Source organism: Pseudophryne corroboree, chromosome 1 (genome assembly GCF_028390025.1).
Source record: "Pseudophryne corroboree isolate aPseCor3 chromosome 1, aPseCor3.hap2, whole genome shotgun sequence".
NCBI classification, from domain to species: domain Eukaryota; kingdom Metazoa; phylum Chordata; class Amphibia; order Anura; family Myobatrachidae; genus Pseudophryne; species Pseudophryne corroboree.
Window position 1 is genome coordinate 512,145,169 of NC_086444.1, and position 23,531 is coordinate 512,168,699.

The 23,531-nt window shown below is 33.8% G+C and overlaps 20 non-coding genes across 20 annotated transcripts; all 20 read left to right on the forward strand.

The window, feature by feature from the left end:
• The first annotated feature begins 953 nt into the window (after positions 1 to 953).
• TRNAP-CGG (transfer RNA proline (anticodon CGG)) lies at positions 954 to 1,036 on the forward strand. The gene has a single exon. It is a non-coding gene; the product is annotated as a tRNA-Pro (tRNA).
• Positions 1,037 to 1,714: 678 nt separating this feature from the next.
• On the forward strand, positions 1,715 to 1,797 carry TRNAL-CAG (transfer RNA leucine (anticodon CAG)). Its single transcript has one exon. It is a non-coding gene; the product is annotated as a tRNA-Leu (tRNA).
• Positions 1,798 to 3,214: 1,417 nt separating this feature from the next.
• TRNAL-CAG (transfer RNA leucine (anticodon CAG)) lies at positions 3,215 to 3,297 on the forward strand. The gene has a single exon. It is a non-coding gene; the product is annotated as a tRNA-Leu (tRNA).
• Positions 3,298 to 3,975: 678 nt separating this feature from the next.
• On the forward strand, positions 3,976 to 4,058 carry TRNAL-CAG (transfer RNA leucine (anticodon CAG)). Its single transcript is given in 2 exon segments — positions 3,976 to 4,013; positions 4,024 to 4,058. It is a non-coding gene; the product is annotated as a tRNA-Leu (tRNA).
• A 1,417-nt stretch (positions 4,059 to 5,475) lies between these two features.
• TRNAL-CAG (transfer RNA leucine (anticodon CAG)) lies at positions 5,476 to 5,558 on the forward strand. The gene has a single exon. It is a non-coding gene; the product is annotated as a tRNA-Leu (tRNA).
• A 1,417-nt stretch (positions 5,559 to 6,975) lies between these two features.
• Positions 6,976 to 7,058, forward strand: TRNAL-CAG (transfer RNA leucine (anticodon CAG)). The gene has a single exon. It is a non-coding gene; the product is annotated as a tRNA-Leu (tRNA).
• A 678-nt stretch (positions 7,059 to 7,736) lies between these two features.
• On the forward strand, positions 7,737 to 7,819 carry TRNAL-CAG (transfer RNA leucine (anticodon CAG)). Its single transcript is given in 2 exon segments — positions 7,737 to 7,774; positions 7,785 to 7,819. It is a non-coding gene; the product is annotated as a tRNA-Leu (tRNA).
• A 1,417-nt stretch (positions 7,820 to 9,236) lies between these two features.
• TRNAL-CAG (transfer RNA leucine (anticodon CAG)) lies at positions 9,237 to 9,319 on the forward strand. The gene has a single exon. It is a non-coding gene; the product is annotated as a tRNA-Leu (tRNA).
• Positions 9,320 to 9,997: 678 nt separating this feature from the next.
• On the forward strand, positions 9,998 to 10,080 carry TRNAT-CGU (transfer RNA threonine (anticodon CGU)). The gene has a single exon. It is a non-coding gene; the product is annotated as a tRNA-Thr (tRNA).
• Positions 10,081 to 10,758: 678 nt separating this feature from the next.
• TRNAL-CAG (transfer RNA leucine (anticodon CAG)) lies at positions 10,759 to 10,841 on the forward strand. The gene has a single exon. It is a non-coding gene; the product is annotated as a tRNA-Leu (tRNA).
• A 1,417-nt stretch (positions 10,842 to 12,258) lies between these two features.
• TRNAL-CAG (transfer RNA leucine (anticodon CAG)) lies at positions 12,259 to 12,341 on the forward strand. The gene has a single exon. It is a non-coding gene; the product is annotated as a tRNA-Leu (tRNA).
• A 1,417-nt stretch (positions 12,342 to 13,758) lies between these two features.
• TRNAL-CAG (transfer RNA leucine (anticodon CAG)) lies at positions 13,759 to 13,841 on the forward strand. Its single transcript has one exon. It is a non-coding gene; the product is annotated as a tRNA-Leu (tRNA).
• A 678-nt stretch (positions 13,842 to 14,519) lies between these two features.
• TRNAL-CAG (transfer RNA leucine (anticodon CAG)) lies at positions 14,520 to 14,602 on the forward strand. Its single transcript is given in 2 exon segments — positions 14,520 to 14,557; positions 14,568 to 14,602. It is a non-coding gene; the product is annotated as a tRNA-Leu (tRNA).
• A 1,417-nt stretch (positions 14,603 to 16,019) lies between these two features.
• TRNAL-CAG (transfer RNA leucine (anticodon CAG)) lies at positions 16,020 to 16,102 on the forward strand. The gene has a single exon. It is a non-coding gene; the product is annotated as a tRNA-Leu (tRNA).
• Positions 16,103 to 17,519: 1,417 nt separating this feature from the next.
• TRNAL-CAG (transfer RNA leucine (anticodon CAG)) lies at positions 17,520 to 17,602 on the forward strand. Its single transcript has one exon. It is a non-coding gene; the product is annotated as a tRNA-Leu (tRNA).
• A 678-nt stretch (positions 17,603 to 18,280) lies between these two features.
• Positions 18,281 to 18,363, forward strand: TRNAL-AAG (transfer RNA leucine (anticodon AAG)). Its single transcript has one exon. It is a non-coding gene; the product is annotated as a tRNA-Leu (tRNA).
• Positions 18,364 to 19,041: 678 nt separating this feature from the next.
• TRNAL-AAG (transfer RNA leucine (anticodon AAG)) lies at positions 19,042 to 19,124 on the forward strand. Its single transcript has one exon. It is a non-coding gene; the product is annotated as a tRNA-Leu (tRNA).
• Positions 19,125 to 19,802: 678 nt separating this feature from the next.
• TRNAL-CAG (transfer RNA leucine (anticodon CAG)) lies at positions 19,803 to 19,885 on the forward strand. The gene is given in 2 exon segments: positions 19,803 to 19,840; positions 19,851 to 19,885. It is a non-coding gene; the product is annotated as a tRNA-Leu (tRNA).
• A 1,417-nt stretch (positions 19,886 to 21,302) lies between these two features.
• TRNAL-CAG (transfer RNA leucine (anticodon CAG)) lies at positions 21,303 to 21,385 on the forward strand. The gene has a single exon. It is a non-coding gene; the product is annotated as a tRNA-Leu (tRNA).
• A 1,417-nt stretch (positions 21,386 to 22,802) lies between these two features.
• TRNAL-CAG (transfer RNA leucine (anticodon CAG)) lies at positions 22,803 to 22,885 on the forward strand. Its single transcript has one exon. It is a non-coding gene; the product is annotated as a tRNA-Leu (tRNA).
• Positions 22,886 to 23,531: the final 646 nt, after the last annotated feature.

Below are 23,531 nucleotides of genomic sequence, written 5' to 3' on the forward strand. Positions count from 1 at the left end.
AGAGAACAAACTCTAGACACTTGGATTCCAACCCTGAACATGGAAAACAAAACTTACTTTTATTGTAACGCCAACTAGAAACCTCTTTAAAATGAATGGAAAAGCAATTCATATTTAGTTTTTAAATTAACAGTTTTAATAGCAACATTGTCATTGTAACTATAGATAGGTTATTTCATAATATACATCTTTTCAAAAAGTAGTGGTTTCATGTGTCAGGATGGCCGAGCGGTTTAAGGCGCTGAGTGGCCTGGGTTCAAATCCCACTTCTGACAATGTTATTCATTTTCTTCTTTGCTCTACAGTTTCTATTTCTTGTTACTTGTGAAAAGATTGGCTTTAGAATTAGACAAACACTCACTGCAAATCTCTTTCACTTTACAACATAAAAAATGCATCAATTATTTCTCTATTTCCCATGTTGCAATAAAAGATCAGATTGTATTCTCCCTGGATAAAAGAGCTTGAAACCAACCACATATGTGTATATCATATTATTTTTATTATTTGATCCACAATTCTTTATTTACAGAGGTAGCAAAATAAAATATCTCACAAATTAAGAATGAGGGCTCCATATCTTTGGCTTAAGAAAACTGCTCTTCTCAGCCAATGGTCATGAACAGAAACCCCACTGGGGTCCACTACAATGGCATCCAATCGAACCCATGAGCTAAATTAAATAACCAGTTTGTGTAAGATTCACAAATTTAATTTCATTGCTGAGTTAAAATCCATTAGAGAACAAACTCTAGACACTTGGATTCCAACCCTGAACATGGAAAACAAAACTTACTTTTATTGTAACGCTAACTAGAAACCTCTTTAAAATGAATGAAAAAGCAATTCATATCTAGTTTTTAAATTAACAGTTTTAATAGCAACATTGTCATTGTAACTATAGATAGGTTATTTCATAATATACATCTTTTCAAAAAGCAGTGGTTTCATGTGTCAGGATGGCTGAGCGGTCTAAGGCGCTGCGTTCGGGTCGCAGTCCCCTCTGGAGGCGTGGGTTCAAATCCCACTTCTGACAATGTTATTCATTTTCTTCTTTGCTCTACAGTTTCTATTTCTTGTTACGTGTGAAAAGATTGACTTTAGAATTAGACAAACACTCACTGCAAATCTCTTTCAATTTACAACATAAAAAATGCATCAATTATTTCATTATTTCCCATGTTGCAATAAAAGATCAGATTGTATTCTTCCTGGATAAAAGAGCTTGAAACCAACCACATATGTGTATATCATATTATTTTTATTATTTTATCCACAATTCTTTATTTACAGAGGTAGCAAAATAAAATATCTCACAAATTCAGAATGAGGGCTCCATATCTTTGGCTTAAGAAAACTGCTCTTCTCAGCCAATGGTCATGAACAAAAACCCCACTGGGGTCCACTACAATGGCATCCAATCGAACCCATGAGCTAAATTAAATAACCAGTTTGTGCAAGATTCACAAATTTAATTTCATTGCTGAGTTAAAATCCATTAGAGAACAAACTCTAGACACTTGGATTCCAACCCTGAACATGGAAAACAAAACTTACTTTTATTGCAACGCCAACTAGAAACCTCTTTAAAATGAATGGAAAAGCAATTCATATTTAGTTTTTAAATTAACAGTTTTAATAGTAACATTGTCATTGTAACTATAGATAGGTTATTTCATAATATACATCTTTTCAAAAAGTAGTGGTTTCATGTGTCAGGATGGCCGAGCGGTCTAAGGTGCTGCGTTCAGTTCGCAGTCTCCTCTGGAGGCATGGGTTCAAATCCCACTTCTGACAATGTTATTCATTTTCTTATTTGCTCTACAGTTTCTATTTCTTGTTACTTGTGAAAAGATTGACTTTAGAATTAGACTTACACTCACTGCAAATCTCTTTCAATTTACAACATAAAAAATGCATCAATTATTTCATTATTTCCCATGTTGCAATAAAAGATCAGATTGTATTCTCCCTGAATAAAAGAGCTTGAAACCAACCACATATGTGTATATCATATTATTTTTATTATTTGATCCACAATTCTTTATTTACAGAGGTAGCAAAAAAAAATATCTCACAAATTCAGAATGAGGGCTCCATATCTTTGGCTTAAGAAAACTGCTCTTCTCAGCCAATGGTCATGAACAGAAACCCCACTGGGGTCCACTACAATGGCATCCAATCAAACCCATGAGCTAAATTAAGTAGCCAGTTTGTGCAAGATTCACAAATTTCATTTCATTGCTGAGTTAAAATCCATTAGAGAACAAACTCTAGACACTTGGATTCCAACCCTGAACATGGAAAACAAAACTTACTTTTATTGTAACGCCAACTAGAAACCTCTTTAAAATGAATGGAAAAGCAATTCATATTTATTTTTTAAATTAACAGTTTTAATAGCAACATTGTCATTGTAACTATAGATAGGTTATTTCATAATATACATCTTTTCAAAAAGCAGTGGTTTCATGTGTCAGGATGGCCGAGCGGTCTAAGGCGCTGAGTGGCCTGGGTTCAAATCCCACTTCTGACAATGTTATTCATTTTCTTATTTGCTCTACAGTTTCTATTTCTTGTTACTTGTGAAAAGATTGACTTTAGAATTAGACTTACACTCACTGCAAATCTCTTTCAATTTACAACATAAAAAATGCATCAATTATTTCATTATTTCCCATGTTGCAATAAAAGATCAGATTGTATTCTCCCTGAATAAAAGAGCTTGAAACCAACCACATATGTGTATATCATATTATTTTTATTATTTGATCCACAATTCTTTATTTACAGAGGTAGCAAAATAAAATATCTCACAAATTCAGAATGAGGGCTCCATATCTTTGGCTTAAGAAAACTGCTCTTCTCAGCCAATGGTCATGAACAGAAACCCCACTGGGGTCCACTACAATGGCATCCAATCAAACCCATGAGCTAAATTAAGTAGCCAGTTTGTGCAAGATTCACAAATTTCATTTCATTGCTGAGTTAAAATCCATTAGAGAACAAACTCTAGACACTTGGATTCCAACCCTGAACATGGAAAACAAAACTTACTTTTATTGTAACGCCAACTAGAAACCTCTTTAAAATGAATGGAAAAGCAATTCATATTTATTTTTAAAATTAACAGTTTTAAAAGCAACATTGTCATTGTAACTATAGATAGGTTATTTCATAATATACATCTTTTCAAAAAGCAGTGGTTTCATGTGTCAGGATGGCCGAGCGGTCTAAGGCGCTGCGTTCAGGTCGCAGTCTCCTCTGGAGGCGTGGGTTCAAATCCCACTTCTGACAATGTTATTCATTTTCTTCTTTGCTCTACAGTTTCTATTTCTTGTTACTTGTGAAAAGATTGACTTTAGAATTAGACAAACACTCACTGCAAATCTCTTTCAATTTACAACATAAAAAATGCATCAATTATTTCATTATTTCCCATGTTGCAATAAAAGATCAGATTGTATTCTTCCTGGATAAAAGAGCTTGAAACCAACCACATATGTGTATATCATATTATTTTTATTATTTGATCCACAATTCTTTATTTACAGAGGTAGCAAAATAAAATATCTCACAAATTCAGAATGAGGGCTCCATATCTTTGGCTTAAGAAAACTGCTCTTCTCAGCCAATGGTCATGAACAGAAACCCCACTGGGGTCCACTAAATTGGCATCCAATCAAACCCATGAGCTAAATTAAGTAGCCAGTTTGTGCAAGATTCACAAATTTAATTTCATTGCTGAGTAAAAATCCATTAGGGAACAAACTCTAGACACTTGGATTCCAACCCTGAACATGGAAAACAAAACTTACTTTTATTGTAACGCCAACTAGAAACCTCTTTAAAATGAATGGAAAAGCAATTCATATCTAGTTTTTAAATTAACAGTTTTAATAGCAACATTGTCAATGTAACTATAGATAGGTTATTTCATAATATACATCTTTTCAAAAAGCAGTGGTTTCATGTGTCAGGATGGCCGAGCGGTCTAAGGTGCTGGATTCAGGTCGCAGTCTCCTCTAGAGCCGTGGGTTCAAATCCCACTTCTGACAATGTTATTCATTTTCTTCTTTGCTCTACAGTTTCTATTTCTTGTTACTTGTGAAAAGATTGACTTTAGAATTAGACAAACACTCACTGCAAATCTCTTTCAATTTACAACATAAAAAATGCATCAATTATTTCATTATTTCCCATGTTGCAATAAAAGATCAGATTGTATTCTTCCTGGATAAAAGAGCTTGAAACCAACCACATATGTGTATATCATATTATTTTTATTATTTTATCCACAATTCTTTATTTACAGAGGTAGCAAAATAAAATATCTCACAAATTCAGAATGAGGGCTCCATATCTTTGGCTTAAGAAAACTGCTCTTCTCAGCCAATGGTCATGAACAGAAACCCCACTGGGGTCCACTACAATGGCATCCAATCAAACCCATGAGCTAAATTAAGTAGCCAGTTTGTGCAAGATTCACAAATTTCATTTCATTGCTGAGTTAAAATCCATTAGAGAACAAACTCTAGACACTTGGATTCCAACCCTGAACATGGAAAACAAAACTTACTTTTATTGTAACGCCAACTAGAAACCTCTTTAAAATGAATGGAAAAGCAATTCATATTTATTTTTTAAATTAACAGTTTTAATAGCAACATTGTCATTGTAACTATAGATAGGTTATTTCATAATATACATCTTTTCAAAAAGTAGTGGTTTCATGTGTCAGGATGGCCGAGCGGTTTAAGGCGCTGAGTGGCCTGGGTTCAAATCCCACTTCTGACAATGTTATTCATTTTCTTCTTTGCTCTACAGTTTCTATTTCTTGTCACTTGTGAAAAGATTGGCTTTAGAATTAGACAAACACTCACTGCAAATCTCTTTCACTTTACAACATAAAAAATGCATCAATTATTTCTCTATTTCCCATGTTGCAATAAAAGATCAGATTGTATTCTCCCTGGATAAAAGAGCTTGAAACCAACCACATATGTGTATATCATATTATTTTTATTATTTGATCCACAATTCTTTATTTACAGAGGTAGCAAAATAAAATATCTCACAAATTCAGAATGAGGGCTCCATATCTTTGGCTTAAGAAAACTGCTCTTCTCAGCCAATGGTCATGAACAGAAACCCCACTGGGGTCCACTACAATGGCATCCAATCGAACCCATGAGCTAAATTAAATAACCAGTTTGTGTAAGATTCACAAATTTAATTTCATTGCTGAGTTAAAATCCATTAGAGAACAAACTCTAGACACTTGGATTCCAACCCTGAACATGGAAAACAAAACATACTTTTATTGTAACGCCAACTAGAAACCTCTTTAAAATGAATGAAAAAGCAATTCATATTTAGTTTTTAAATTAACAGTTTTAATAGCAACATTGTCATTGTAACTATAGATAGGTTATTTCATAATATACATCTTTTCAAAAAGTAGTGGTTTCATGTGTCTGGATGGCCGAGCGGTCTAAGGCGCTGCGTTCAGGTCGCAGTCTACTCTGGAGGCGTGGGTTCAAATCCCACTTCTGACAATGTTATTCATTTTCTTCTTTGCGCTACAGTTTCTATTTCTTGTTACTTGTCAAAAGATTGACTTTAGAATTAGACTTACACTCACTGCAAATCTCTTTCAATTTACAACATAAAAAATGCATCAATTATTTCATTATTTCCCATGTTGCAATAAAAGATCAGATTGTATTCTCCCTGGATAAAAGAGCTTGAAACCAACCACATATGTGTATATCATATTATTTTTATTATTTGATCCACAATTCTTTATTTACAGAGGTAGCAAAAAAAAATATCTCACAAATTCAGAATGAGGGCTCCATATCTTTGGCTTAAGAAAACTGCTCTTCTCAGCCAATGGTCATGAACAGAAACCCCACTGGGGTCCACTACAATGGCATCCAATCAAACCCATGAGCTAAATTAAGTAGCCAGTTTGTGCAAGATTCACAAATTTCATTTCATTGCTGAGTTAAAATCCATTAGAGAACAAACTCTAGACACTTGGATTCCAACCCTGAACATGGAAAACAAAACTTACTTTTATTGTAACGCCAACTAGAAACCTCTTTAAAATGAATGGAAAAGCAATTCATATTTATTTTTTAAATTAACAGTTTTAATAGCAACATTGTCATTGTAACTATAGATAGGTTATTTCATAATATACATCTTTTCAAAAAGCAGTGGTTTCATGTGTCAGGATGGCCGAGCGGTCTAAGGCGCTGAGTGGCCTGGGTTCAAATCCCACTTCTGACAATGTTATTCATTTTCTTATTTGCTCTACAGTTTCTATTTCTTGTTACTTGTGAAAAGATTGACTTTAGAATTAGACTTACACTCACTGCAAATCTCTTTCAATTTACAACATAAAAAATGCATCAATTATTTCATTATTTCCCATGTTGCAATAAAAGATCAGATTGTATTCTCCCTGAATAAAAGAGCTTGAAACCAACCACATATGTGTATATCATATTATTTTTATTATTTGATCCACAATTCTTTATTTACAGAGGTAGCAAAATAAAATATCTCACAAATTCAGAATGAGGGCTCCATATCTTTGGCTTAAGAAAACTGCTCTTCTCAGCCAATGGTCATGAACAGAAACCCCACTGGGGTCCACTACAATGGCATCCAATCAAACCCATGAGCTAAATTAAGTAGCCAGTTTGTGCAAGATTCACAAATTTCATTTCATTGCTGAGTTAAAATCCATTAGAGAACAAACTCTAGACACTTGGATTCCAACCCTGAACATGGAAAACAAAACTTACTTTTATTGTAACGCCAACTAGAAACCTCTTTAAAATGAATGGAAAAGCAATTCATATTTATTTTTAAAATTAACAGTTTTAAAAGCAACATTGTCATTGTAACTATAGATAGGTTATTTCATAATATACATCTTTTCAAAAAGCAGTGGTTTCATGTGTCAGGATGGCCGAGCGGTCTAAGGCGCTGCGTTCAGGTCGCAGTCTCCTCTGGAGGCGTGGGTTCAAATCCCACTTCTGACAATGTTATTCATTTTCTTCTTTGCTCTACAGTTTCTATTTCTTGTTACTTGTGAAAAGATTGACTTTAGAATTAGACAAACACTCACTGCAAATCTCTTTCAATTTACAACATAAAAAATGCATCAATTATTTCATTATTTCCCATGTTGCAATAAAAGATCAGATTGTATTCTTCCTGGATAAAAGAGCTTGAAACCAACCACATATGTGTATATCATATTATTTTTATTATTTGATCCACAATTCTTTATTTACAGAGGTAGCAAAATAAAATATCTCACAAATTCAGAATGAGGGCTCCATATCTTTGGCTTAAGAAAACTGCTCTTCTCAGCCAATGGTCATGAACAGAAACCCCACTGGGGTCCACTAAATTGGCATCCAATCAAACCCATGAGCAAAATTAAGTAGCCAGTTTGTGCAAGATTCACAAATTTAATTTCATTGCTGAGTAAAAATCCATTAGGGAACAAACTCTAGACACTTGGATTCCAACCCTGAACATGGAAAACAAAACTTACTTTTATTGTAACGCCAACTAGAAACCTCTTTAAAATGAATGGAAAAGCAATTCATATCTAGTTTTTAAATTAACAGTTTTAATAGCAACATTGTCAATGTAACTATAGATAGGTTATTTCATAATATACATCTTTTCAAAAAGCAGTGGTTTCATGTGTCAGGATGGCCGAGCGGTCTAAGGTGCTGGATTCAGGTCGCAGTCTCCTCTAGAGCCGTGGGTTCAAATCCCACTTCTGACAATGTTATTCATTTTCTTCTTTGCTCTACAGTTTCTATTTCTTGTTACTTGTGAAAAGATTGACTTTAGAATTAGACAAACACTCACTGCAAATCTCTTTCAATTTACAACATAAAAAATGCATCAATTATTTCATTATTTCCCATGTTGCAATAAAAGATCAGATTGTATTCTTCCTGGATAAAAGAGCTTGAAACCAACCACATATGTGTATATCATATTATTTTTATTATTTTATCCACAATTCTTTATTTACAGAGGTAGCAAAATAAAATATCTCACAAATTCAGAATGAGGGCTCCATATCTTTGGCTTAAGAAAACTGCTCTTCTCAGCCAATGGTCATGAACAGAAACCCCACTGGGGTCCACTACAATGGCATCCAATCAAACCCATGAGCTAAATTAAGTAGCCAGTTTGTGCAAGATTCACAAATTTCATTTCATTGCTGAGTTAAAATCCATTAGAGAACAAACTCTAGACACTTGGATTCCAACCCTGAACATGGAAAACAAAACTTACTTTTATTGTAACGCCAACTAGAAACCTCTTTAAAATGAATGGAAAAGCAATTCATATTTATTTTTTAAATTAACAGTTTTAATAGCAACATTGTCATTGTAACTATAGATAGGTTATTTCATAATATACATCTTTTCAAAAAGTAGTGGTTTCATGTGTCAGGATGGCCGAGCGGTTTAAGGCGCTGAGTGGCCTGGGTTCAAATCCCACTTCTGACAATGTTATTCATTTTCTTCTTTGCTCTACAGTTTCTATTTCTTGTCACTTGTGAAAAGATTGGCTTTAGAATTAGACAAACACTCACTGCAAATCTCTTTCACTTTACAACATAAAAAATGCATCAATTATTTCTCTATTTCCCATGTTGCAATAAAAGATCAGATTGTATTCTCCCTGGATAAAAGAGCTTGAAACCAACCACATATGTGTATATCATATTATTTTTATTATTTGATCCACAATTCTTTATTTACAGAGGTAGCAAAATAAAATATCTCACAAATTCAGAATGAGGGCTCCATATCTTTGGCTTAAGAAAACTGCTCTTCTCAGCCAATGGTCATGAACAGAAACCCCACTGGGGTCCACTACAATGGCATCCAATCGAACCCATGAGCTAAATTAAATAACCAGTTTGTGTAAGATTCACAAATTTAATTTCATTGCTGAGTTAAAATCCATTAGAGAACAAACTCTAGACACTTGGATTCCAACCCTGAACATGGAAAACAAAACATACTTTTATTGTAACGCCAACTAGAAACCTCTTTAAAATGAATGAAAAAGCAATTCATATTTAGTTTTTAAATTAACAGTTTTAATAGCAACATTGTCATTGTAACTATAGATAGGTTATTTCATAATATACATCTTTTCAAAAAGTAGTGGTTTCATGTGTCTGGATGGCCGAGCGGTCTAAGGCGCTGCGTTCAGGTCGCAGTCTACTCTGGAGGCGTGGGTTCAAATCCCACTTCTGACAATGTTATTCATTTTCTTCTTTGCGCTACAGTTTCTATTTCTTGTTACTTGTCAAAAGATTGACTTTAGAATTAGACTTACACTCACTGCAAATCTCTTTCAATTTACAACATAAAAAATGCATCAATTATTTCATTATTTCCCATGTTGCAATAAAAGATCAGATTGTATTCTCCCTGGATAAAAGAGCTTGAAACCAACCACATATGTGTATATCATATTATTTTTATTATTTGATCCACAATTCTTTATTTACAGAGGTAGCAAAATAAAATATCTCACAAATTCAGAATGAGGGCTCCATATCTTTGGCTTAAGAAAACTGCTCTTCTCAGCCAATGGTCATGAACAGAAACCCCACTGGGGTCCACTACAATGGCATCCAATCGAACCCATGAGCTATATTAAATAACCAGTTTGTGCAAGATTCACAAATTTAATTTCATTGCTGAGTTAAAATCCATTAGAGAACAAACTCTAGACACTTGGATTCCAACCCTGAACATGGAAAACAAAACATACTTTTATTGTAACGCCAACTACAAACCTCTTTAAAATGAATGAAAAAGCAATTCATATTTAGTTTTTAAATTAACAGTTTTAATAGCAACATTGTCATTGTAACTATAGATAGGTTATTTCATAATATACATCTTTTAAAAAAGTAGTTGTTTCATGTGTCAGGATGGCCGAGCGGTCTAAGGCGCTGCGTTCGTTTCGCAGTTTCCTCTGGAGGCGTGGGTTCAAATCCCACTTCTGACAATGTTATTCATTTTCTTCTTTGCTCTACAGTTTCTATTTCTTGTTACTTGTGAAAAGATTGACTTTAGAATTAGACTTACACTCACTGCAAATCTCTTTCAATTTACAACATAAAAAATGCATCAATTATTTCATTATTTCCCATGTTGCAATAAAAGATCAGATTGTATTCTCTCTGGATAAAAGAGCTTGAAACCAACCACATATGTGTATATCATATTATTTTTATTATTTGATCCACAATTCTTTATTTACAGAGGTAGCAAAATAAAATATCTCACAAATTCAGAATGAGGGCTCCATATCTTTGGCTTAAGAAAACTGCTCTTCTCAGCCAATGGTCATGAACAGAAACCCCACTTGGGTCCACTACAATGGCATCCAATCAAACCCATGAGCTAAATTAAGTAGCCAGTTTGTGCAAGATTCACAAATTTAATTTAATTGCTGAGTTAAAATCCATTAGAGAACAAACTCTAGACACTTGGATTCCAACCCTGAACATGGAAAACAAAACTTACTTTTATTGTAACGCCAACTAGAAACCTCTTTAAAATGAATGGAAAAGCAATTCATATTTAGTTTTTAAATTAACAGTTTTAATAGCAACATTGTCATTGTAACTATAGATAGGTTATTTCATAATATACATCTTTTCAAAAAGTAGTGGTTTCATGTGTCAGGATGGCCGAGCGGTCTAAGGCGCTGCGTTCAGGTCGCAGTCTCTTCTGGAGGCGTGGGTTCAAATCCCACTTCTGACAATGTTATTCATTTTCTTATTTGCTCTACAGTTTCTATTTCTTGTTACTTGTGAAAAGATTGACTTTAGAATTAGACTTACACTCACTGCAAATCTCTTTCAATTTACAACATAAAAAATGCATCAATTATTTCATTATTTCCCATGTTGCAATAAAAGATCAGATTGTATTCTCCCTGGATAAAAGAGCTTGAAACCAACCACATATGTGTATTTCATATTATTTTTATTATTTGATCCACAATTCTTTATTTACAGAGGTAGCAAAATAAAATATCTCACAAATTCAGAATGAGGGCTCCATATCTTTGGCTTAAGAAAACTGCTCTTCTCAGCCAATGGTCATGAACAGAAACCCCACTGGGGTCCACTACAATGGCATCCAATCAAACCCATGAGCTAAATTAAGTAGCCAGTTTGTGCAAGATTCACAAATTTCATTTCATTGCTGAGTTAAAATCCATTAGAGAACAAACTCTAGACACTAGGATTCCAGCCCTGAACATGGAAAACAAAACTTACTTTTATTGTAACGCCAACTAGAAACCTCTTTAAAATGAATGGAAAAGCAATTCATATTTATTTTTTAAATTAACAGTTTTAATAGCAACATTGTCATTGTAACTATAGATAGGTTATTTCATAATATACATCTTTTTAAAAAGCAGTGGTTTCATGTGTCAGGATGGCCGAGCGGTCTAAGGCGCTGAGTGGCCTGGGTTCAAATCCCACTTCTGACAATGTTATTCATTTTCTTCTTTGCTCTACAGTTTCTATTTCTTGTTACTTGTGAAAAGATTGGCTTTAGAATTAGACAAACACTCACTGCAAATCTCTTTCAATTTACAACATAAAAAATGCATCAATTATTTCATTATTTCCCATGTTGCAATAAAAGATCAGATTGTATTCTCCCTGGATAAAAGAGCTTGAAACCAACCACATATGTGTATATCATATTATTTTTATTATTTGATCCACAATTCTTTATTTACAGAGGTAGCAAAATAAAATATCTCACAAATTCAGAATGAGGGCTCCATATCTTTGGCTTAAGAAAACTGCTCTTCTCAGCCAATGGTCATGAACAGAAACCCCACTGGGGTCCACTAAATTGGCATCCAATCAAACCCATGAGCTAAAATAAGTAGCCAGTTTGTGCAAGATTCACAAATTTCATTTCATTGCTGAGTTAAAATCCATTAGGGAACAAACTCTAGACACTTGGATTCCAACCCTGAACATGGAAAACAAAACTTACTTTTATTGTAACGCCAACTAGAAACCTCTTTAAAATGAATGGAAAAGCAATTCATATCTAGTTTTTAAATTAACAGTTTTAATAGCAACATTGTCATTGTAACTATAGATAGGTTATTTCATAATATACATCTTTTCAAAAAGCAGTGGTTTCATGTGTCAGGATGGCCGAGCGGTCTAAGGCGCTGCGTTCAGGTCGCAGTCTCCTCTGGAGGCGTGGGTTCAAATCCCACTTCTCACAATGTTATTCATTTTCTTCTTTGCTCTACAGTTTCTATTTCTTGTTACTTGTGAAAAGATTGACTTTAGAATTAGACAAACACTCACTGCAAATCTCTTTCAATTTACAACATAAAAAATGCATCAATTATTTCATTATTTCCCATGTTGCAATAAAAGATCAGATTGTATTCTTCCTGGATAAAAGAGCTTGAAACCAACCACATATGTGTATATCATATTATTTTTATTATTTTATCCACAATTCTTTATTTACAGAGGTAGCAAAATAAAATATCTCACAAATTCAGAATGAGGGCTCCATATCTTTGGCTTAAGAAAACTGCTCTTCTCAGCCAATGGTCATGAACAGAAACCCCACTGGGGTCCACTACAATGGCATCCAATCAAACCCATGAGCTAAATTAAGTAGCCAGTTTGTGCAAGATTCACAAATTTCATTTCATTGCTGAGTTAAAATCCATTAGAGAACAAACTCTAGACACTTGGATTCCAACCCTGAACATGGAAAACAAAACTTACTTTTATTGTAACGCCAACTAGAAACCTCTTTAAAATGAATGGAAAAGCAATTCATATTTATTTTTAAAATTAACAGTTTTAATAGCAACATTGTCATTGTAACTATAGATAGGTTATTTCATAATATACATCTTTTCAAAAAGCAGTGGTTTCATGTGTCAGGATGGCCGAGCGGTTTAAGGCGCTGAGTGGCCTGGGTTCAAATCCCACTTCTGACAATGTTATTCATTTTCTTCTTTGCTCTACAGTTTCTATTTCTTGTTACTTGTGAAAAGATTGGCTTTAGAATTAGACAAACACTCACTGCAAATCTCTTTCACTTTACAACATAAAAAATGCATCAATTATTTCTCTATTTCCCATGTTGCAATAAAAGATCAGATTGTATTCTCCCTGGATAAAAGAGCTTGAAACCAACCACATATGTGTATATCATATTATTTTTATTATTTGATCCACAATTCTTTATTTACAGAGGTAGCAAAATAAAATATCTCACAAATTCAGAATGAGGGCTCCATATCTTTGGCTTAAGAAAACTGCTCTTCTCAGCCAATGGTCATGAACAGAAACCCCACTGGGGTCCACTACAATGGCATCCAATCGAACCCATGAGCTAAATTAAATAACCAGTTTGTGTAAGATTCACAAATTTAATTTCATTGCTGAGTTAAAATCCATTAGAGAACAAACTCTAGACACTTGGATTCCAACCCTGAACATGGAAAACAAAACTTACTTTTATTGTAACGCTAACTAGAAACCTCTTTAAAATGAATGAAAAAGCAATTCATATCTAGTTTTTAAATTAACAGTTTTAATAGCAACATTGTCATTGTAACTATAGAAAGGTTATTTCATAATATACATCTTTTCAAAAAGCAGTGGTTTCATGTGTCAGGATGGCAGAGCGGTCTAAGGCGCTGCGTTCAGGTCGCAGTCCCCTCTGGAGGCGTGGGTTCAAATCCCACTTCTGACAATGTTATTCATTTTCTTCTTTGCTCTACAGTTTCTATTTCTTGTTACTTGTGAAAAGATTGACTTTAGAATTAGACTTACACTCACTGTAAATCTCTTTCAATTTACAACATAAAAAATGCATCAATTATTTCATTATTTCCCATGTGTCAATAAAAGATCAGATTGTATTCTCCCTGGATAAAAGAGCTTGAAACCAACCACATATGTGAATATCATATTATTTTTATTATTTGATCTACAATTCTTTATTTACAGAGGTAGCAAAATAAAATATCTCACAAATTCAGAATGAGGGCTCCATATCTTTGGCTTAAGAAAACTGCTCTTCTCAGCCAATGGTCATGAACAGAAACCCCACTGGGGTCCACTAAATTGGCATCCAATCAAACCCATGAGCTAAATTAAGTAGCCAGTTTGTGCAAGATTCACAAATTTCATTTCATTGCTGAGTTAAAATCCATTAGAGAACAAACTCTAGACACTTGGATTCCAACCCTGAACATGGAAAACAAAACTTACTTTTATTGTAACGCCAACTAGAAACCTCTTTAAAATGAATGGAAAAGCAATTCATATCTAGTTTTTAAATTAACAGTTTTAATAGCAACATTGTCATTGTAACTATAGATAGGTTATTTCATAATATACATCTTTTCAAAAAGCAGTGGTTTCATGTGTCAGGATGGCCGAGCGGTCTAAGGCGCTGGATTCAGGTCGCAGTCTCCTCTGGAGCAGTGGGTTCAAATCCCACTTCTGACAATGTTATTCATTTTCTTCTTTGCTCTACAGTTTCTATTTCTTGTTACTTGTGAAAAGATTGACTTTAGAATTAGACAAACACTCACTGCAAATCTCTTTCAATTTACAACATAAAAAATGCATCAATTATTTCATTATTTCCCATGTTGCAATAAAAGATCAGATTGTATTCTTCCTGGATAAAAGAGCTTGAAACCAACCACATATGTGTATATCATATTATTTTTATTATTTTATCCACAATTCTTTATTTACAGAGGTAGCAAAATAAAATATCTCACAAATTCAGAATGAGGGCTCCATATCTTTGGCTTAAGAAAACTGCTCTTCTCAGCCAATGGTCATGAACAGAAACCCCACTGGGGTCCACTACAATGGCATCCAATCAAACCCATGAGCTAAATTAAGTAGCCAGTTTGTGCAAGATTCACAAATTTCATTTCATTGCTGAGTTAAAATCCATTAGAGAACAAACTCTAGACACTTGGATTCCAACCCTGAACATGGAAAACAAAACTTACTTTTATTGTAACGCCAACTAGAAACCTCTTTAAAATGAATGGAAAAGCAATTCATATTTATTTTTTAAATTAACAGTTTTAATAGCAACATTGTCATTGTAACTATAGATAGGTTATTTCATAATATACATCTTTTCAAAAAGCAGTGGTTTCATGTGTCAGGATGGCCGAGCGGTCTAAGGCGCTGAGTGGCCTGGGTTCAAATCCCACTTCTGACAATGTTATTCATTTTCTTCTTTGCTCTACAGTTTCTATTTCTTGTTACTTGTGAAAAGATTGGCTTTAGAATTAGGCAAACACTCACTGCAAATCTCTTTCAATTTACAACATAAAAAATGCATCAATTATTTCATTATTTCCCATGTTGCAATAAAAGATCAGATTGTATTCTCCCTGGATAAAAGAGCTTGAAACCAACCACATATGTGTATATCATATTATTTTTATTATTTGATCCACAATTCTTTATTTACAGAGGTAGCAAAATAAAATATCTCACAAATTCAGAATGAGGGCTCCATATCTTTGGCTTAAGAAAACTGCTCTTCTCAGCCAATGGTCATGAACAAAAACCCCACTGGGGTCCACTACAATGGCATCCAATCGAACCCATGAGCTAAATTAAATAACCAGTTTGTGCAAGATTCACAAATTTAATATCATTGCTGAGTTAAAATCCATTAGAGAACAAACTCTAGACACTTGGATTCCAACCCTGAACATGGAAAACAAAACTTACTTTTATTGCAACGCCAACTAGAAACCTCTTTAAAATGAATGGAAAAGCAATTCATATTTAGTTTTTAAATTAACAGTTTTAATAGCAACATTGTCATTGTAACTATAGATAGGTTATTTCATAATATACATCTTTTCAAAAAGTAGTGATTTCATGTGTCAGGATGGCCGAGCGGTCTAAGGTGCTGAGTTCAGGTCGCAGTCTCCTCTGGAGGCGTGGGTTCAAATCCCACTTCTGACAATGTTATTAATTTTCTTATTTGCTCTACAGTTTCTATTTCTTGTTACTTGTGAAAAGATTGACTTTAGAATTAGACTTACACTCACTGCAAATCTCTTTCAATTTACAACATAAAAAATGCATCAATTATTTCATTATTTCCCATGTTGCAATAAAAGATCAGATTGTATTCTCTCTGGATAAAAGAGCTTGAAACCAACCACATATGTGTATATCATATTATTTTTATTATTTGATCCACAATTCTTTATTTACAGAGGTAGCAAAATAAAATATCTCACAAATTCAGAATGAGGGCTCCATATCTTTGGCTTAAGAAAACTGCTCTTCTCAGCCAATGGTCATGAACAGAAACCCCACTGGGGTCCACTACAATGGCATCCAATCAAACCCATGAGCTAAATTAAGTAGCCAGTTTGTGCAAGATTCACAAATTTAATTTCATTGCTGAGTTAAAATCCATTAGAGAACAAACTCTAGACACTTGGATTCCAACCCTGAACATGGAAAACAAAACTTACTTTTATTGTAACGCCAACTAGAAACCTCTTTAAAATGAATGGAAAAGCAATTCATATTTAGTTTTTAAATTAACAGTTTTAATAGCAACATTGTCATTGTAACTATAGATAGGTTATTTCATAATATACATCTTTTCAAAAAGTAGTGGTTTCATGTGTCAGGATGGCCGAGCGGTTTAAGGCGCTGAGTGGCCTGGGTTCAAATCCCACTTCTGACAATGTTATTCATTTTCTTCTTTGCTCTACAGTTTCTATTTCTTGTTACTTGTGAAAAGATTGGCTTTAGAATTAGACAAACACTCACTGCAAATCTCTTTCACTTTACAACATAAAAAATGCATCAATTATTTCTCTATTTCCCATGTTGCAATAAAAGATCAGATTGTATTCTCCCTGGATAAAAGAGCTTGAAACCAACCACATATGTGTATATCATATTATTTTTATTATTTGATCCACAATTCTTTATTTACAGAGGTAGCAAAATAAAATATCTCACAAATTCAGAATGAGGGCTCCATATCTTTGGCTTAAGAAAACTGCTCTTCTCAGCCAATGGTCATGAACAGAAACCCCACTGGGGTCCACTACAATGGCATCCAATCGAACCCATGAGCTAAATTAAATAACCAGTTTGTGTAAGATTCACAAATTTAATTTCATTGCTGAGTTAAAATCCATTAGAGAACAAACTCTAGACACTTGGATTCCAACCCTGAACATGGAAAACAAAACTTACTTTTATTGTAACGCTAACTAGAAACCTCTTTAAAATGAATGAAAAAGCAATTCATATCTAGTTTTTAAATTAACAGTTTTAATAGCAACATTGTCATTGTAACTATAGATAGGTTATTTCATAATATACATCTTTTCAAAAAGCAGTGGTTTCATGTGTCAGGATGGCCGAGCGGTCTAAGGCGCTGCGTTCAGGTCGCAGTCCCCTCTGGAGGCGTGGGTTCAAATCCCACTTCTGACAATGTTATTCATTTTCTTCTTTGCTCTACAGTTTCTATTTCTTGTTACGTGTGAAAAGATTGACTTTAGAATTAGACAAACACTCACTGCAAATCTCTTTCAATTTACAACATAAAAAATGCATCAATTATTTCATTATTTCCCATGTTGCAATAAAAGATCAGATTGTATTCTTCCTGGATAAAATAGCTTGAAACCAACCACATATGTGTATATCATATTATTTTTATTATTTTATCCACAATTCTTTATTTACAGAGGTAGCAAAATAAAATATCTCACAAATTCAGAATGAGGGCTCCATATCTTTGGCTTAAGAAAACTGCTCTTCTCAGCCAATGGTCATGAACAGAAACCCCACTGGGGTCCACTACAATGGCATCCAATCAAACCCATGAGCTAAATTAAGTAGCCAGTTTGTGCAAGATTCACAAATTTCATTTCATTGCTGAGTTAAAATCCATTAGAGAACAAACTCTAGACACTTGGATTCCAACCCTGAACATGGAAAACAAAACTTACTTTTATTGTAACGCCAACTAGAAACCTCTTTAAAATGAATGGAAAAGCAATTCATATCTAGTTTTTAAATTAACAGTTTTAATAGCAACATTGTCATTGTAACTATAGATAGGTTATTTCATAATATACATCTTTTCAAAAAGCAGTGGTTTCATGTGTCAGGATGGCCGTGCGGTCTAAGGCGCTGCGTTAAGGTCGCAGTCTCCTCTGGAGGCGTGGGTTCAAATCCCACTTCTGACAATGTTATTCATTTTCTTCTTTGCTCTACAGTTTCTATTTCTTGTTACGTGTGAAAAGATTGACTTTAGAATTAGACAAACACTCACTGCAAATCTCTTTCAATTTACAACATAAAAAATGCATCAATTATTTCATTATTTCCCATGTTGCAATAAAAGATCAGATTGTATTCTTCCTGGATAAAATAGCTTGAAACCAACCACATATGTGTATATCATATTATTTTTATTATTTTATCCACAATTCTTTATTTACAGAGGTAGCAAAATAAAATATCTCACAAATTCAGAATGAGGGCTCCATATCTTTGGCTTAAGAAAACTGCTCTTCTCAGCCAATGGTCATGAACAGAAACCCCACTGGGGTCCACTACAATGGCATCCAATCAAACCCATGAGCTAAATTAAGTAGCCAGTTTGTGCAAGATTCACAAATTTCATTTCATTGCTGAGTTAAAATCCATTAGAGAACAAACTCTAGACACTTGGATTCCAACCCTGAACATGGAAAACAAAACTTACTTTTATTGTAACGCCAACTAGAAACCTCTTTAAAATGAATGGAAAAGCAATTCATATCTAGTTTTTAAATTAACAGTTTTAATAGCAACATTGTCATTGTAACTATAGATAGGTTATTTCATAATATACATCTTTTCAAAAAGCAGTGGTTTCATGTGTCAGGATGGCCGTGCGGTCTAAGGCGCTGCGTTAAGGTCGCAGTCTCCTCTGGAGGCGTGGGTTCAAATCCCACTTCTGACAATGTTATTCATTTTCTTCTTTGCTCTACAGTTTCTATTTCTTGTTACTTGTGAAAAGATTGACTTTAGAATTAGACAAACACTCACTGCAAATCTCTTTCAATTTACAACATAAAAAATGCATCAATTATTTCATTATTTCCCATGTTGCAATAAAAGATCAGATTGTATTCTTCCTGGATAAAAGAGCTTGAAACCAACTACATATGTGTATATCATATTATTTTTATTATTTGATCCACAATTCTTTATTTACAGAGGTAGCAAAATAAAATATCTCACAAATTCAGAATGAGGGCTCCATATCTTTGGCTTAAGAAAACTGCTCTTCTCAGCCAATGGTCATGAACAGAAACCCCACTGGGGTCCACTAAATTGGCATCCAATCAAACCCATGAGCTAAATTAAGTAGCCAGTTTGTGCAAGATTCACAAATTTAATTTCATTGCTGAGTTAAAATCCATTAGGGAACAAACTCTAGACACTTGGATTCCAACCCTGAACATGGAAAACAAAACTTACTTTTATTGTAACGCCAACTAGAAACCTCTTTAAAATGAATGGAAAAGCAATTCATATCTAGTTTTTAAATTAACAGTTTTAATAGCAACATTGTCATTGTAACTATAGATAGGTTATTTCATAATATACATCTTTTCAAAAAGCAGTGGTTTCATGTGTCAGGATGGCCGAGCGGTCTAAGGCGCTGGATTCAGGTCGCAGTCTCCTCTGGAGCAGTGGGTTCAAATCCCACTTCTGACAATGTTATTCATTTTATTCTTTGCTCTACAGTTTCTATTTCTTGTTACTTGTGAAAAGATTGACTTTAGAATTAGACAAACACTCACTGCAAATCTCTTTCAATTTACAACATAAAAAATGCATCAATTATTTCATTATTTCCCATGTTGCAATAAAAGATCAGATTGTATTCTTCCTGGATAAAAGAGCTTGAAACCAACCACATATGTGTATATCATATTATTTTTATTATTTTATCCACAATTCTTTATTTACAGAGGTAGCAAAATAAAATATCTCACAAATTCAGAATGAGGGCTCCATATCTTTGGCTTAAGAAAACTGCTCTTCTCAGCCAATGGTCATGAACAGAAACCCCACTGGGGTCCACTACAATGGCATCCAATCAAACCCATGAGCTAAATTAAGTAGCCAGTTTGTGCAAGATTCACAAATTTCATTTCATTGCTGAGTTAAAATCCATTAGAGAACAAACTCTAGACACTTGGATTCCAACCCTGAACATGGAAAACAAAACTTACTTTTATTGTAACGCCAACTAGAAACCTCTTTAAAATGAATGGAAAAGCAATTCATATTTATTTTTTAAATTAACAGTTTTAATAGCAACATTGTCATTGTAACTATAGATAGGTTATTTCATAATATACATCTTTTCAAAAAGCAGTGGTTTCATGTGTCAGGATGGCCGAGCGGTCTAAGGCGCTGAGTGGCCTGGGTTCAAATCCCACTTCTGACAATGTTATTCATTTTCTTCTTTGCTCTACAGTTTCTATTTCTTGTTACTTGTGAAAAGATTGGCTTTAGAATTAGGCAAACACTCACTGCAAATCTCTTTCAATTTACAACATAAAAAATGCATCAATTATTTCATTATTTCCCATGTTGCAATAAAAGATCAGATTGTATTCTCCCTGGATAAAAGAGCTTGAAACCAACCACATATGTGTATATCATATTATTTTTATTATTTGATCCACAATTCTTTATTTACAGAGGTAGCAAAATAAAATATCTCACAAATTCAGAATGAGGGCTCCATATCTTTGGCTTAAGAAAACTGCTCTTCTCAGCCAATGGTCATGAACAAAAACCCCACTGGGGTCCACTACAATGGCATCCAATCGAACCCATGAGCTAAATTAAATAACCAGTTTGTGCAAGATTCACAAATTTAATATCATTGCTGAGTTAAAATCCATTAGAGAACAAACTCTAGACACTTGGATTCCAACCCTGAACATGGAAAACAAAACTTACTTTTATTGCAACGCCAACTAGAAACCTCTTTGAAATGAATGGAAAAGCAATTCATATTTAGTTTTTAAATTAACAGTTTTAATAGCAACATTGTCATTGTAACTATAGATAGGTTATTTCATAATATACATCTTTTCAAAAAGTAGTGGTTTCATGTGTCAGGATGGCCGAGCGGTCTAGGGTGCTGAGTTCAGGTCGCAGTCTCCTCTGGAGGCGTGGGTTCAAATCCCACTTCTGACAATGTTATTAATTTTCTTATTTGCTCTACAGTTTCTATTTCTTGTTACTTGTGAAAAGATTGACTTTAGAATTAGACTTACACTCACTGCAAATCTCTTTCAATTTACAACATAAAAAATGCATCAATTATTTCATTATTTCCCATGTTGCAATAAAAGATCAGATTGTATTCTCTCTGGATAAAAGAGCTTGAAACCAACCACATATGTGTATATCATATTATTTTTATTATTTGATCCACAATTCTTTATTTACAGAGGTAGCAAAATAAAATATCTCACAAATTCAGAATGAGGGCTCCATATCTTTGGCTTAAGAAAACTGCTCTTCTCAGCCAATGGTCATGAACAGAAACCCCACTGGGGTCCACTACAATGGCATCCAATCAAACCCATGAGCTAAATTAAGTAGCCAGTTTGTGCAAGATTCACAAATTTAATTTCATTGCTGAGTTAAAATCCATTAGAGAACAAACTCTAGACACTTGGATTCCAACCCTGAACATGGAAAACAAAACTTACTTTTATTGTAACGCCAACTAGAAACCTCTTTAAAATGAATGGAAAAGCAATTCATATTTAGTTTTTAAATTAACAGTTTTAATAGCAACATTGTCATTGTAACTATAGATAGGTTATTTCATAATATACATCTTTTCAAAAAGTAGTGGTTTCATGTGTCAGGATGGCCGAGCGGTTTAAGGCGCTGAGTGGCCTGGGTTCAAATCCCACTTCTGACAATGTTATTCATTTTCTTCTTTGCTCTACAGTTTCTATTTCTTGTTACTTGTGAAAAGATTGGCTTTAGAATTAGACAAACACTCACTGCAAATCTCTTTCACTTTACAACATAAAAAATGCATCAATTATTTCTCTATTTCCCATGTTGCAATAAAAGATCAGATTGTATTCTCCCTGGATAAAAGAGCTTGAAACCAACCACATATGTGTATATCATATTATTTTTATTATTTGATCCACAATTCTTTATTTACAGAGGTAGCAAAATAAAATATCTCACAAATTCAGAATGAGGGCTCCATATCTTTGGCTTAAGAAAACTGCTCTTCTCAGCCAATGGTCATGAACAGAAACCCCACTGGGGTCCACTACAATGGCATCCAATCGAACCCATGAGCTAAATTAAATAACCAGTTTGTGTAAGATTCACAAATTTAATTTCATTGCTGAGTTAAAATCCATTAGAGAACAAACTCTAGACACTTGGATTCCAACCCTGAACATGGAAAACAAAACTTACTTTTATTGTAACGCTAACTAGAAACCTCTTTAAAATGAATGAAAAAGCAATTCATATCTAGTTTTTAAATTAACAGTTTTAATAGCAACATTGTCATTGTAACTATAGATAGGTTATTTCATAATATACATCTTTTCAAAAAGCAGTGGTTTCATGTGTCAGGATGGCCGAGCGGTCTAAGGCGCTGCGTTCAGGTCGCAGTCCCCTCTGGAGGCGTGGGTTCAAATCCCACTTCTGACAATGTTATTCATTTTCTTCTTTGCTCTACAGTTTCTATTTCTTGTTACGTGTGAAAAGATTGACTTTAGAATTAGACAAACACTCACTGCAAATCTCTTTCAATTTACAACATAAAAAATGCATCAATTATTTCATTATTTCCCATGTTGCAATAAAAGATCAGATTGTATTCTTCCTGGATAAAATAGCTTGAAACCAACCACATATGTGTATATCATATTATTTTTATTATTTTATCCACAATTCTTTATTTACAGAGGTAGCAAAATAAAATATCTCACAAATTCAGAATGAGGGCTCCATATCTTTGGCTTAAGAAAACTGCTCTTCTCAGCCAATGGTCATGAACAGAAACCCCACTGGGGTCCACTACAATGGCATCCAATCAAACCCATGAGCTAAATTAAGTAGCCAGTTTGTGCAAGATTCACAAATTTCATTTCATTGCTGAGTTAAAATCCATTAGAGAACAAACTCTAGACACTTGGATTCCAACCCTGAACATGGAAAACAAAACTTACTTTTATTGTAACGCCAACTAGAAACCTCTTTAAAATGAATGGAAAAGCAATTCATATCTAGTTTTTAAATTAACAGTTTTAATAGCAACATTGTCATTGTAACTATAGATAGGTTATTTCATAAT